Here is a 13094-nt window from a genome sequence, read left to right as displayed (position 1 = left end):
AGGGTGGTGGACCAGTTACAGCAGACACCGTCTAAAATATCACTCCTATCACTACTGGTGCACTCCGAGAAACATCGAGACGCCTTGATGAAGATCCTGAACGCTGCTCATGTGACTAAAGACATCACTGTAAATCAGTTCGATGGGATGGTGGTTAATCTCACTGCTGGGGCATGTCTAGGGTTCAGTGATCATGAGTTACCTCCACAAGGAAAGGAGCATAACAAAGCCCTGCACATCTCTATACAATGTGGGAAAGCTCATCTATCTAGGGTTCTGATTGATACAGGTTCATCACTAAATATGATGCCAAAAGCTACCCTCGATAAAATAGCTTTGGAAGGTCTTGTGGTTAGACCAAGCCGTCTAGTGGTTAAAGCCTTCGATGGATCACAAAGTCCAGTGTTTGGAGAAGTAGACCTCCCTGTTGTAGTCGGTCCTCACACCTTCTGCATCAACTTCCAAGTAATGGAGATTGAACCAGCTTACACTTGCCTGCTGGGGCATCCTTGGATTCACGCAGCTTGGGCAGTCACCTCCACCCTCCATCAGAAGATAAAATTTGTGGATGGGAATTCTATAGTGACCATCATTGGAGAAGAGGATATATTTGTCAGCAACCTAGATTCATACAAATACATCGAGGTTAGAGAAGGGGCACTAGAGACTGCATTCCAAGCACAAGAGATTGCAAATGCTGTCACACTACCTGTGGAAAAGATACGAAGGGCGGTAACATCCTGGAGGGACCTACAAGACTTGAATGTGGAAGGCTGGGGCAAAGTACCAGAAATCTTGGAGAAGAAGGATCGCCTGGGATTAGGATGTCAACCGTCAAAGATCACAAGCATTGTGAAGGAGGAACAACGATTCCCCCCGATTATGCAGACTTTCATGACAGGCGGGTATGAACACGCGGCTATGATCTCCAACATGGATTCTAAGGAGGGAACATCCAATTTCATCCGAAGGGTCAGATCAAGAGAGCAGCTCCAAAACTGGACAAGCCTGGAGATACCGGAGATAGTTTTCATTTCGAAGTAATTTGCTTTTGTTATTTCCCTTTCAATAAAAAAAACAATAACGCTCATGCCTCGCCCGAAGCATAGAGTTGGTTTGTAAGGGCCCCATTTACTTTCAAAGTTTAAGGTTTATTAATAAAATTGTCATTTGCATTTTGGTATTGAAATCATTGTCTCTTCTTGCATTTATCTCTTTCTGTTCAAAAATGACAAATAAATTTCTTGCACAAAAAAAGCACATCCATATCTGCATACTAAAAGCAAAACATAAAATATGTGCAGATCACCCTCTAACACTACCGATAATAATACTGCTGAAACTCAATATAAACTCGAGGCTCTCTCTAATCAGTCCGAGGAAGGGGATGAGGAAGATGATGAACTTCCGGATGAATTGTCAAGGTTAAAGGACAAAGAATCCAAAAGCATGATCCCTCCTTAGGAGGCCATCGACATCATAAACTTGGGTACAGACAAAGAACCCAAGGAAATCAAAATCGGGACAACGCTAAACGAGGACGTAAAAGCAACGCTAGTCAAACTTCTCCACAAGTATGCAGAAATATTTGCTTGGTCATACCGTGACATGCCGGGGTTGGATACGGATATCGTCGTACATAGGTTACCACTCAAAGAAGGGTGTGCGCCCATCAGACAAAAGCGCAAAAGGGTTCGACCGGACATGGATAATAAAATCCGAGAAGAGGTGCTCAAACAATTTGACGCAGGGTTTCTTGCCGTAGTTGACTATCCGCCATGGATTGCCAACATAGTGCCAGTTCCTAAGAAAGACGGGAAGGTACGCATGTGTGTGGATTACAGGGATCTAAACAAAGCAAGTCCGGAAGACGACTTTCCACTACCCCACATAGATGTACTGGTAGACAATACGGCGCAAGCTTCGGTGTTCTCCTTCATGGATGGGTTCTCTGGGTATAATCAAATCAAAATGGCTCCCGAAGACATGGAGAAAACAACCTTCATGACATCCTGGGGCACTTTCTGCTACAAAGTAATGCCTTTTGGATTGGGAAATGCAGGGGCAACATATCAAAGAGCCATGGTCACACTGTTCCATGACATGATCCACATGGAGGTCGAAGTATACGTGGATGATATGATTGCTAAGTCCTGTACGGAAGAAGAGTATATTACGCACCTACAGAAGTTGTTCGAGCGCTTAAAGAAGTTCAAGCTAAGGTTGAACCCAAACAAGTGTACATTTGGTGTAAGGTCAGGAAAACTATTAGGATTCATTGTGAGCCAGCGAGGCATAGAAGTAGATCCCGACAAGGTGAAGGCTATACAAGAAATTACTGTTCCAAGGACAGAAAAAGAGGTCCGTGGGTTCTTGGGTCGATTAAATTACATCTCAAGGTTTATCTCACATCTATCGGCCACGTGTGAGCCTATATTCAAGCTACTAAGGAAAGATCATCCGATCAAGTGGAATGACGATTGTCAGGTAGCCTTCGAAACTATAAAAAGCTACTTACAAGAACTACTGATACTCATACCTCCTGTACCAGGGAGACCACTGATCATGTACCTCACAGTTCTCAAAAGGTCTATGGGATGTGTACTGGGGCAACAGGATGAAACGGGCAGAAAGGAACACGCTATTTACTACCTTAGCAAGAAATTTACAGATTGCGAATCTCGGTATTCACCATTGGAAAAGACATGTTGTGCCCTAGCATGGGCCTCCAAACGTCTATGGCAATATATGCTGAACCATTCCATATGGTTGATATCGAGGATGGATCCTTTGAAATACGTGTTCGAAAAATAGGCTCTCACGGGTAGAATCGCAAGGTGGCAAATGTTACTGTCAGAATACAACATACAATACGTCACTCAAAAAGCAATAAAAGGGAGTGTACTGGAAGAACATCTTGCTCACCAACCCCTCGAAGAATACCAGTCTATGAAGTTTGATTTTCCCGACGAGGATATTATGGTGGTAAGGGACTACGAGATACCGGGACCCGAGGAAGGACCTGAACCAGGGGCAATATGGACACTCATGTTCGATGGGGCCTCAATGCACTAGGACATGGCATAGGGGAAGTCTTGACATCTCTGGACAATCGTCACATACCTTTCACTGCGAGGCTATGCTTCGACTGCACCAATAATATTGCAGAATACGAAGCGTGTATATTGGGGATAGAAGCTGCGATCGATATGAGGATTAAACTACTTGAGGTGTATGGGGACTCGGCACTGGTAATCCACCAAGTCAATAAAGAATGGGATAATCGAGACGCAAAGTTAATCCCATATCGGGACCTCATACTGGGGTTAATGGCTGAGTTTGAGACAATCACTTTCACTCATATCCCAAGGGAAGATAATCAAATGGCTGATGCACTGGCAACGCTTTCCTCTATGTTCAAGGTAACTTGGCCAAACCACGAACCACAGATAACGGTTAGACACTTCGATGAGCCTGCCTATTGTCTCACAATTGAGGAGCAGCCCGATGACAAACCATGGTACCACGATATCAAAAGGTACCAGGAGAAACAAGAATACCCGGAGAATGCCTCTACGATTGATAAAAAGACATTAAGGAGGTTGGCAGCCAAGTTCTTCCTGAGCGGGAATATCCTATACAAACGAAATTATGACTCGGTGCTATTAAGGTGTGTGGATAAAAATGAGGCTAAGGAGAACATCAAAGAAGTACACGAAGGAACTTTCGGAACCCATGCAAATGGACATTCGATGGCGAGAAAAATACTAAGAGCATGGTACTACTGGTTGACGATGGAGGCTGATTGTTTACAATACGCAAGGACATGTCACAAATGCCAAATCTACGCTGACAAAATACACATGCCGCCTAATTCGCTGAACGTTTTGAGTTCGCCGTGGCCATTTGCAATGTGGGGGATCGATATGATAGAGATGATTGAGCCGAAAGCTTCTAATGGACACCGATTCATATTGGTCGTCATAGATTATTTCACCAAATGAGTTGAAGCCGCTTCTTACACCAACGTGACAAGACAAGTGGTCACCCGGTTCATCAAGCACAACATCATATGCCGGTATGGGGTTCCAAACATGATTATCACTAACAATGGGTCGAATCTAAACAACAACATGATGAGGGAGCTATGCGAGGAGTTCAAAATCGAACACCACAATTCTTCACCATACAGGCCTAAGATGAATGGCGCTGTTGAAGCGGCGAATAAGAATATCAAAAAAATAATACAAAAGATGGTGAAAACATACAAGGATTGGCACGAAATGCTTCCCTTCGCCCTACACGGTTACAGAACTTTGGTGCGCACATCCACAGGGGCAACGCCATTCTCCTTGGTTTATGGTATGGAAGCAGTCCTCCCAATCGAAGTGGAGATTCCTTCATTAAGGGTCCTAGCTGACACAAAGTTAGAAGAATCGAAATGGGTAAAAACTCGTTTTGATCAGCTTAATCTCGTTGAAGAAAAGCGACTGACAGCTTTGTGTCATGGGCAACTCTATCAGAAAAGGATGAAAAAGGCGTTCGATAAAAAGGTCCGTCCTCGAACTTACAAAGAAGGTGATGTCGTCCTCAAGAAAATTCTACTACCTCGACTTGACGCCCGTGGAAAGTGGACGCCTAACTACGAAGATCCATATGTCGTAAAAACGGTATTCTCAGGAGGAGCACTTGTCCTCACTACAATGGATGGGGATGAGCTACCGCACCCAATCAATTCAGATGCCGTCAAGAAGTATTACGCCTAGCAAAGGCAGGATCATAGGCTATGAGCGGAATGTGAACTACAAAGGATAAGGATTCGTGCAATCATCTACTTCTAAAGTCAAAGGATTACTGGGGCCCTCGATAACAAAGGAGCAATGACAGTATTAATATCATTTCTATTTGTCATTTTCTTTTTCGCATCTTTGTACATTTGCCGATTCAAGGCAATATCAATAAAAGCTTTCTTTTCTTTCATACTATGCTTTCTCATTTCAATATCATTTGCAAAGGATAAGTAATTGTCATAAACGTTAACTTGGATTTAATATGAGAAACTTACAAATTTTCAAAAGCAACAGAATAAAATTACGAAATCTCCGGAAGGCTACATACGCCCTACACTGCGATCATTCTGATATACCACGATTCTCTTACAAGGGATGTTATCAAGGGATCATTCAAATACAATCCAAACTAGGATTCGCAAACAGCTCGAAGGGGTTAAACAAATTCAATGGGTGATAAGGAGATAAGACATTGGAATCATCATACATACATACTCATTTGCATACACGCAACGTTTACATACAAACATTCATACATCTACATTATACAAACAACAGGGTCATATGCATACGCATGATGCATACGCATTTACAAAACAATCTTCTATGCAGGTGAGCTTGTCAGAACAATGACAAGTGATCCTATTGGTGCAGGTGAGCTTGCTAGAACTATAGCAAGTGATCCTTTTGGGGTTACACAAATTACGATAGTAAGTGGGTTAGACCAACTGCGAAGACTTACTAGAACTATAGTAAGTGAGTCATACCAATTACGAAGACTTACTAAAACTACGATAGTAAGTGGGTTAGACCAACTGCGAAGACTTACTAGAACTATAGTAAGTGGGTTACTCCAATCACGAAGACTTACTAAAAACTACGACAGTAAGTGGGTTAGACCAATTGCGAAGACTTACTAGAAATATAGTAAGTGGGTCATACCAACCATGAAGACTTACTAAAAACTGCGATAGTAAGTGGGTTAGACCAACTGCGAAGACTTACTAGAACTATAGTAAGTGGGTCATACCAACTACGAAGACTTACTAAAACTATGATAGTGAGTGGGTTATACCAACTGCGAAGACTTACTAGAACTATAGTAAGTGGGTTACCTACAAAATGCGAAAGCTTGCTAGCGCTATAGCAAGTTGACTATCTTCTACACAACAAACTACGAGCCTTCGCTATGTAAGTCTCAGGCGTTAGCAAGGCGATTCCTTTCTTCACCACTTGGTACAAGGCAAATTCAGGGGTCTTCCATTATTTAATAACTCTTCGATCTGAAAGACGTGAGGCCTGCATATCCTCACACTATTCAATCCAAGGTAATTAAATAGGGGCAGCTGTCATACCCCAAAATTTACCTTCCATATTTCATCCTCAATGACTCAAAGCTCAAGGGTTTTATCAAAGGCATTCTCCTAAGCAAGGATCTCCTAAACTAGGGTTTTGTATCATCCTAAGGAAATTGACAAAATAAGGTCCCCAATGGAACCCATATGGCCCATTATGCTTCAAAGCATCTCCATGTCAAAATTCAAGGCCTAATTCCAAGGTTTGCTCATTCAAAGGCTCAGATGATCCATAGTCGACTAATTTGACCTAAAAGTCAACTATGGTTAACGTATGGTCAAAACTCCTGATTTTTATCCAAAAACAATATTATGAAGTATCATTCATCATTTGATCGAAGGTTGATCATGATTCATCAAGGAAAAGCTTAAAAGTCAACAAAGGGCATAGTTACTAAGTTAGGTTTTTGATCTAAAAAGTCAACTGTACTTTGACCAGGCATAACTTTCACATGGAACATCAGAAATTTCTCACTCAAAGCCTATTTTGAAGGAAACTGGATTCTCTACAACTTTGTTACTCACATGCCAAGGCCATAAATGCATCATTTGGGAGATATGGTACAAAAGATTATAGGTCCTTTTCAAAAGTCAACCAAAAGGAGTTTTTTGTCAAAGGGCATATCATCTAGATAAAATCTCCAAATGAAAAATATATTCCAAAGTGGCTTATGGAGGACATCTTGAGGTTTCCAAAAATTCCTAGAACTCCTACATATCTTAAGAATTGAGGGATATATGCCTTGTCAAAGTTGGGAAATTTTGGAGGCAAAATGTGAAGTAAAAATGGTTCAAATGGGAGTTTCTTGCAAATGGGCCTATCTTTTTAAACTCTAATCTTGGTCCACAAGTTATCCAAGCTATCAAAATCCTTGGCCACGAATTATAGCATTTTTATTTGATTTTATATGATTTTATTTCATTTAAAAAGTGATTTAAAGTTGTATAATTCAAAGGAAAATCAAATATTGGATTCTAGGACTTATATTGATCAATTCCAATCAACATTTATTGCATATTTCCAACACAATTTCGTGGCTAAGTGATTGAATAAAATTGATGCAAGATTGGATTGAAATAGAAAGTTTTAAAAAATCAAATTTCTCAAATCTTCAAGATTGGATTCAAAGGGCTTTGGACTATTTTGTCTTGACCTAATTTGTTCCTCTATAAGTAGTAAACATAAGCCAATGGAATAGGGGTCGAAATTCTGGGCAGAGGTGCACATTCAAGAACAAGAAAATTCTCCAAGAACTCACATTCGGTTTGGGAGATTTAGGAGGATTCAAAGGATTCTAAAGCTTGCTATGTGTTCCTTGGATCATTCTAAAGCTGTTGGAATCATTACTCTGCATCAACAGCCCCAGATAACCTCCATTAAAGCAACGGTAAGTCTCTCTAAAACTGGGTTTGATTGCTTGGATTCATGCCATGTTAACGTGTTTTAATTGCATATCATGTTTTGTCTTGGTGTCATGAACGTTTCTGGATTGGATGATTGAGGTGTAAGTGCTTAAAACGTATTCGGCCATTGAAGGCCGAGTTAGGGTTTTCAGGTTTAAAATTGGGGCTTTGTGTTTTGGTTGAAATTGGGAGAAATCAAGGGCATAAGTAGACTTAGGGATCTTGGACGAAGGGGGTTGTAGGGTCGCGAAACGTTTCTATTGCATATATGTGATTTTTGTATTGCAGGGTTAAAAGGCTACGAACGTATTCGTAGGCAAATCGTAGCAAATATTTGCAGTTTTTTTCAGGATCAATGGGGAAGACGATGAGGTGTCATGGCATGACTGGTGTGTTTGAAATTTCGCGCCTGTTTCCATCTGGGTCTTTTGATATTGTATATAATATATTGAGTGCATCATCTAAACAACTAACTAGCATAGATGGAATGGTGGGGGCGCGTGTGTTTATCCCTAGGGTCTAGGATTCGATCCCTGGCCCTTTCTATATTTTTTTACAAGATTTGCTTCGTCATCCCATGCGTGTACTATCATAGGGCGCACTATGCACCCTCAGATCTGGCCATTGAATTCTCAAATCCTCTAGATCTAACGCCCCAGACTTGTTCCTTATATCATGTACCTTCAGCCTAGCCATACTGAATAAAAACCTCTAGTTACTATTTTATTTTAACTATTTAACTATTTATTTAATTAACCTTTTAATATTTATTTATATTATAAATCTAAATTTTGTAATTAATTTAAAATATGATAAGTATTAAAATTTAATTTATTATTCATTTCGACAAAATCTATTGGTCGCGATGGGTAATAATCGATTATTTAATTATTTAATCAACTAAAATAAAAATCCATTTTATTTTGCTAAATGGTTGTAACCATCTTATTGGTTACGATGATTAGCATATTTCCCTTTAAAAAAATTTCGTTATTATTTTTAATCAAAGCTATTGATTATGAGGGATAACGATAAAATTAAATAATTAATTTTTAAAACACATTCATTTGCTATTAGTGATAATCGAACCTATCGATTAGAATTGTTAGCAATCCCCCACTAATCTATTAATTATGGTGATCAAACCTATTGATCATTGTGATTAATAGTGCATATTAAATATCAGGGTTGTACGCCATCTTAAAACACTTTTCGTCTTCAAACCAAAAATTTCAAAACTGCGATAGGTAACTCAAAATACCTTCAAATATTCATATCAAATCTAAGGCGTACAACCCTTCCTTGAACTACGTTGACTCTGATTCTCCCTAAGGAGATACGTAGGCACTTGGCAACAAGGCGAGTCCCCTTCCCCAAAATTCTAATTAGGTTCAAATTTTGCCATTTACCCTATTAACTTTTTGTCACTTTTCTTTATTAGCTATAAACCTTATCTTCGTTAAAACCTTAGGAAAGGGTTGAGGGTGCCTAACACCTTCCCTTGACCTGAATATAATATCTTACCCGGATTTCTCTAAAACTTCATAGGGTTTCCTATTCGTCCTGGTAGAATAGGTGGCGACTCTAAAATCTTTATTTTTAGGGCAGGTTGCTACACATTTCTCCTTCTTTTCTCATATTTTCAAGATTTTCATGGTATGAAGAATTGAATTCTTCAAACTTGAGATACTCCCTTGAAAGTGATTATTCCTACACTTCCTACAGATGATGTAGAAGTGATCCAATTCCTTATTGGGGTTCTGAAACATCAGAATCATCATCTCCATCTTCAACTTGGAGCTTATGCAGTTGGAGTTGGGAAGAGCTATATAGGAGGTTTCAATCCAATTTGAGCATCCAAATACCTTTCATGTTCATCATAGAAGCTTCCCAGATCAAAATCTTGCAACTGGAACATCCGTATCAAGATACCAAATTCCCGCTTTAAGGTTAGTAAGCTCAGCTTCGAACTCTATGATCCATGCATGATAAATGTTAAAACAAGTTTCCATCATCTTTCTGCACCTATGTAGATCATTAACCCTCAATCAGTTGAAACAAAGTGTCATACCCTAATTTTTACCCCCCCTGAGATGTCACATCTCCAGACACTTCATCAACTCAAGATAAATACCCAGAGCAGTCACTTGTTTACCTAGTACTCAGTCGAGGGTGTCCAAGGACAAGAAGCTCAGGCAAAGGATCAATCAATAAGAAAATGATCTCTAATACAATCATAGGACTCAAAATGATTCATTCATCCACCTATGATGATCAGACATCAGTCATCAGGACTCAGGTTTGCTCAGGTCACCAAACTAGGGTTTTGAGCCTATCAAGGACTAAAATCAGGGCCCACATCTGGGAAACCTTAAGAAGCTCCAGGGCATCACTCAAAGTGTTTAATCATCCTCAAATGATACCTATGTCAATATCCAATGGGAATTGTACTTCAATTCAGAGCCCTTGAGTCATCAATTATGGTTTTTAACCTAATTCACCTAGACAGTTGACTTTTAATCAGGACACAGTTCCACAACTCAAAATATGGCTCAAGAACTTCTATTAACTCAATATGTTCCATTCATATCATTCATTTGAGGAGGATAGCTTGATTCATCTAAAATCTCAAGGAATTTCAATTCATTTTAAAAAGTCAACTGTACAAGCCACCTTTGAATTTTTGAGTATTTAGTCAATCATGGGCTTTTGAAGATTGAAATCATCAATATATGGTTATTGAAGCCATTTTACCAAGAAAAATCAAGAAAATCAATCAAGAATCAAAAAGTCAAAGATTGACTTTTCCATACTTAGAAATTTTTCTAAGTGTTTTAAGGTCTTTTTTTCAAAACTTTGGAAGGGAATATCTCAAAATTTCAAGTACAAACTGAAAAAAACTTCCAACATCAAAGTTGTAGATTTTGATCTAATGAACAACTTTGTGACAAATAATATTTTGGCTAAAAATCAACCATTGAAGAGATATGGAGCTTCAAAGTTGCTGCCCAACCAAAAATGGTGAAAAAACCCTAGTTTTCTTCAAACTTTATGGGTCATTTCCACTAATTTCCTTGAGGATTTTGAGAAAACACAAAACATATGAATTGAAGTACATGTCAAGGGCTTTCCAAATTATGCTCAACCTCCTCCAAATTCATTTTGAGCTAGGAGTTATGCTTGTTCAAAGTTAGGCTCATGAAGTGAAATTACAAGTCATAACCAACTTTGGTTTTGGTCATTTTTGTGCAAAGGCCTACACTAATTGGTGCATCTACACTTCAAATATACCAGAAGAGATTGGAGAGAATCGTTTGAATCATTTGCATCAAGATTCCAAAACATCCAAAAATCAATGCCATGTGATTATGTAATCATTACATTTAGGAATTTATGGCAAATGGTGATTTTAAGTCTGATAAACTAATGTCTTGTGGGATGTCACAACATCACTATATGTGAAGGAAGAAGAAGCAACATTAATGTCTGAAGTGACAGTTCTGACTTAATATGGATTAGAATAGGTAGATTTTGATCTTGGTGATTGTAACATGTTCTCGCAATACGTGTTTACTTTCATGATGAAGACTTCATTAGTGAGTATGACAATAAAGACAGAAGTTTGATGAGATGATCAACATGGCTGAAGATAAAAGAGGATACTTCGAGTTCTATCAAGGAGGATTTTAAATTGTCTTGGCAGACCATGAGCTGATGGAAACATGGCAGGGTTATGATCAACAGTGAAAGAAGTGGTAGTTCTTTATGTTGTGTCTGTGGCAACCTTTTCTATGGAAGCATCTAGTGTCAAAGGGTCATCAGTTGATTATTTCAGGAGAAGATAAGGTGGTAGACTTGAATCTGTTGTAGAGAGAGAAGTGGAGTTAGTGGAATGTACTGAACAACTCAATTGTATCCTAATGATATACAAGACGTTATAACATCTAATTTCTGATGTGAGTATCTTTTGTAAAGGAACAAATTTGCTATAGTGAGTGTGTTCTGCAGGATTGTTGAATAGAGGGTGTGGCTCTTGAAGATATGAAGATGAGTCTTATATTTTTCATTCATCATTTCGAGTTTATTCCATTGGAGAAGCACAAACTATCTCAAATAGGGGGAGTGGCTTCTTAGTTCAAGATATAATTCTAGAAAATTATCTTGGTCTGTTATACTCTATCATCATAATGAAGATGTCCCAAGTCAGCAGAAGCTTTTTCAACTCAGTTAGAGGGAGTTTCCTATGAAAAGGTTTATATAACAAGATGTATCATTACAGTCAGTTATTTGGGAATGGTTGAATCCAATCATGTGCATCTGGTATCCACAATTGTTTATCTGGTCTAGTAGCTGCATGCTTCAATAGGTGGTGGAAGGCTCTTCACAGTTGCAGTAAACAGTCTAAAGGTGATCAAAACAACAGAAGTCTATGACTAGTGAGTCAGTAGAGTAAGTGGGAGGTCCATTACTTGGTTCATAGGAGGATGTGTCAAAGTCTCTTAAAGGAATCTTAAGTGGTGTGCTTAAGGGGTGAAAGAGGGACAATGTCTGACAGGATGTCATGACATAGTTAAAGACAATGATTCTTCAGGGTCAAACAAGGAAAACTGCATTGGGTTTATCTCTTCTCGTCAATGGCCGGTGTAAAGTTTAATTAATGACTATGCATGCGCTGGATTAAAGATAACTCCTATCAGAAGAAAATAGTCAACAACTGCTTTGGAAAGAGTAATTTCTTTTGGAACTGTTTCCTAATTAATCAGTTGACCATTGAACAAGACCAAAGACCATTGTTACTACCTATGATCTCAAATAGCTATAAATTAGCATCTTCGCAGCAGGCTTCAGAGATCAAATCTCTCAGGATGTGTTTCGTGTGTGTTTGTATTGGGTGTGTGCATGTTTGGTATTGTGATGGGTTCGTTTACCAAAACCTGTCCAGCAAAACACAGGGTGGGGAAATCATGTGTCTCTACCAGTGGTGTTACAGAAATAACAACAAGAATGTTCCTCCTTATTCAGCCTTCGATAATAGGGTCATTTTAGTTATGATTTGTGTTCTGAGTTACGAGGAAGGATGGCAGAAAGTCATTCAAGCTTCATCTTAGACCTCGAGCTAGAAGGAGTGGGTTTTCATATTGTCACCAATAGTCCTCGTAGACAAAGGCCACCATCCATCGTCCTCCCCATGTACGAGTATTGCATGAAGGTGTTGAACTGCAAAGGTATGACATTGGTTCAAGCTTTGTCATATTATGGCTAAAAAAGGGGAGAGATGGTACATAGCATGCTGATTTTTCTACAGTCAAAAGAAACAAAGGAAGATCTGAAGACAGAGTGAATTGAAGATGTTATGATGTGGTTAAGCAGTGAAGAACAGAAGACCCAATTCTGAGAATGTAAAAGATTGGTCTTCCTGATGACTTGAAAGTTGAAGCAGCTGCTCTTGATCTTAAATTAAGTTTAATATATGTTTAGTTTTAGCCAAAATAAGCCAAAGGGGGAGATTGTTGATGTTCTGCTCTGTAGAATTGTCTTATTGACA

Source organism: Vicia villosa, linkage group LG4 (genome assembly GCF_029867415.1).
Source record: "Vicia villosa cultivar HV-30 ecotype Madison, WI linkage group LG4, Vvil1.0, whole genome shotgun sequence".
Classification (NCBI taxonomy): domain Eukaryota; kingdom Viridiplantae; phylum Streptophyta; class Magnoliopsida; order Fabales; family Fabaceae; genus Vicia; species Vicia villosa.
The sequence above is the reverse complement of the archived record's forward strand: the minus strand, read 5'-3'. Positions refer to the sequence as shown.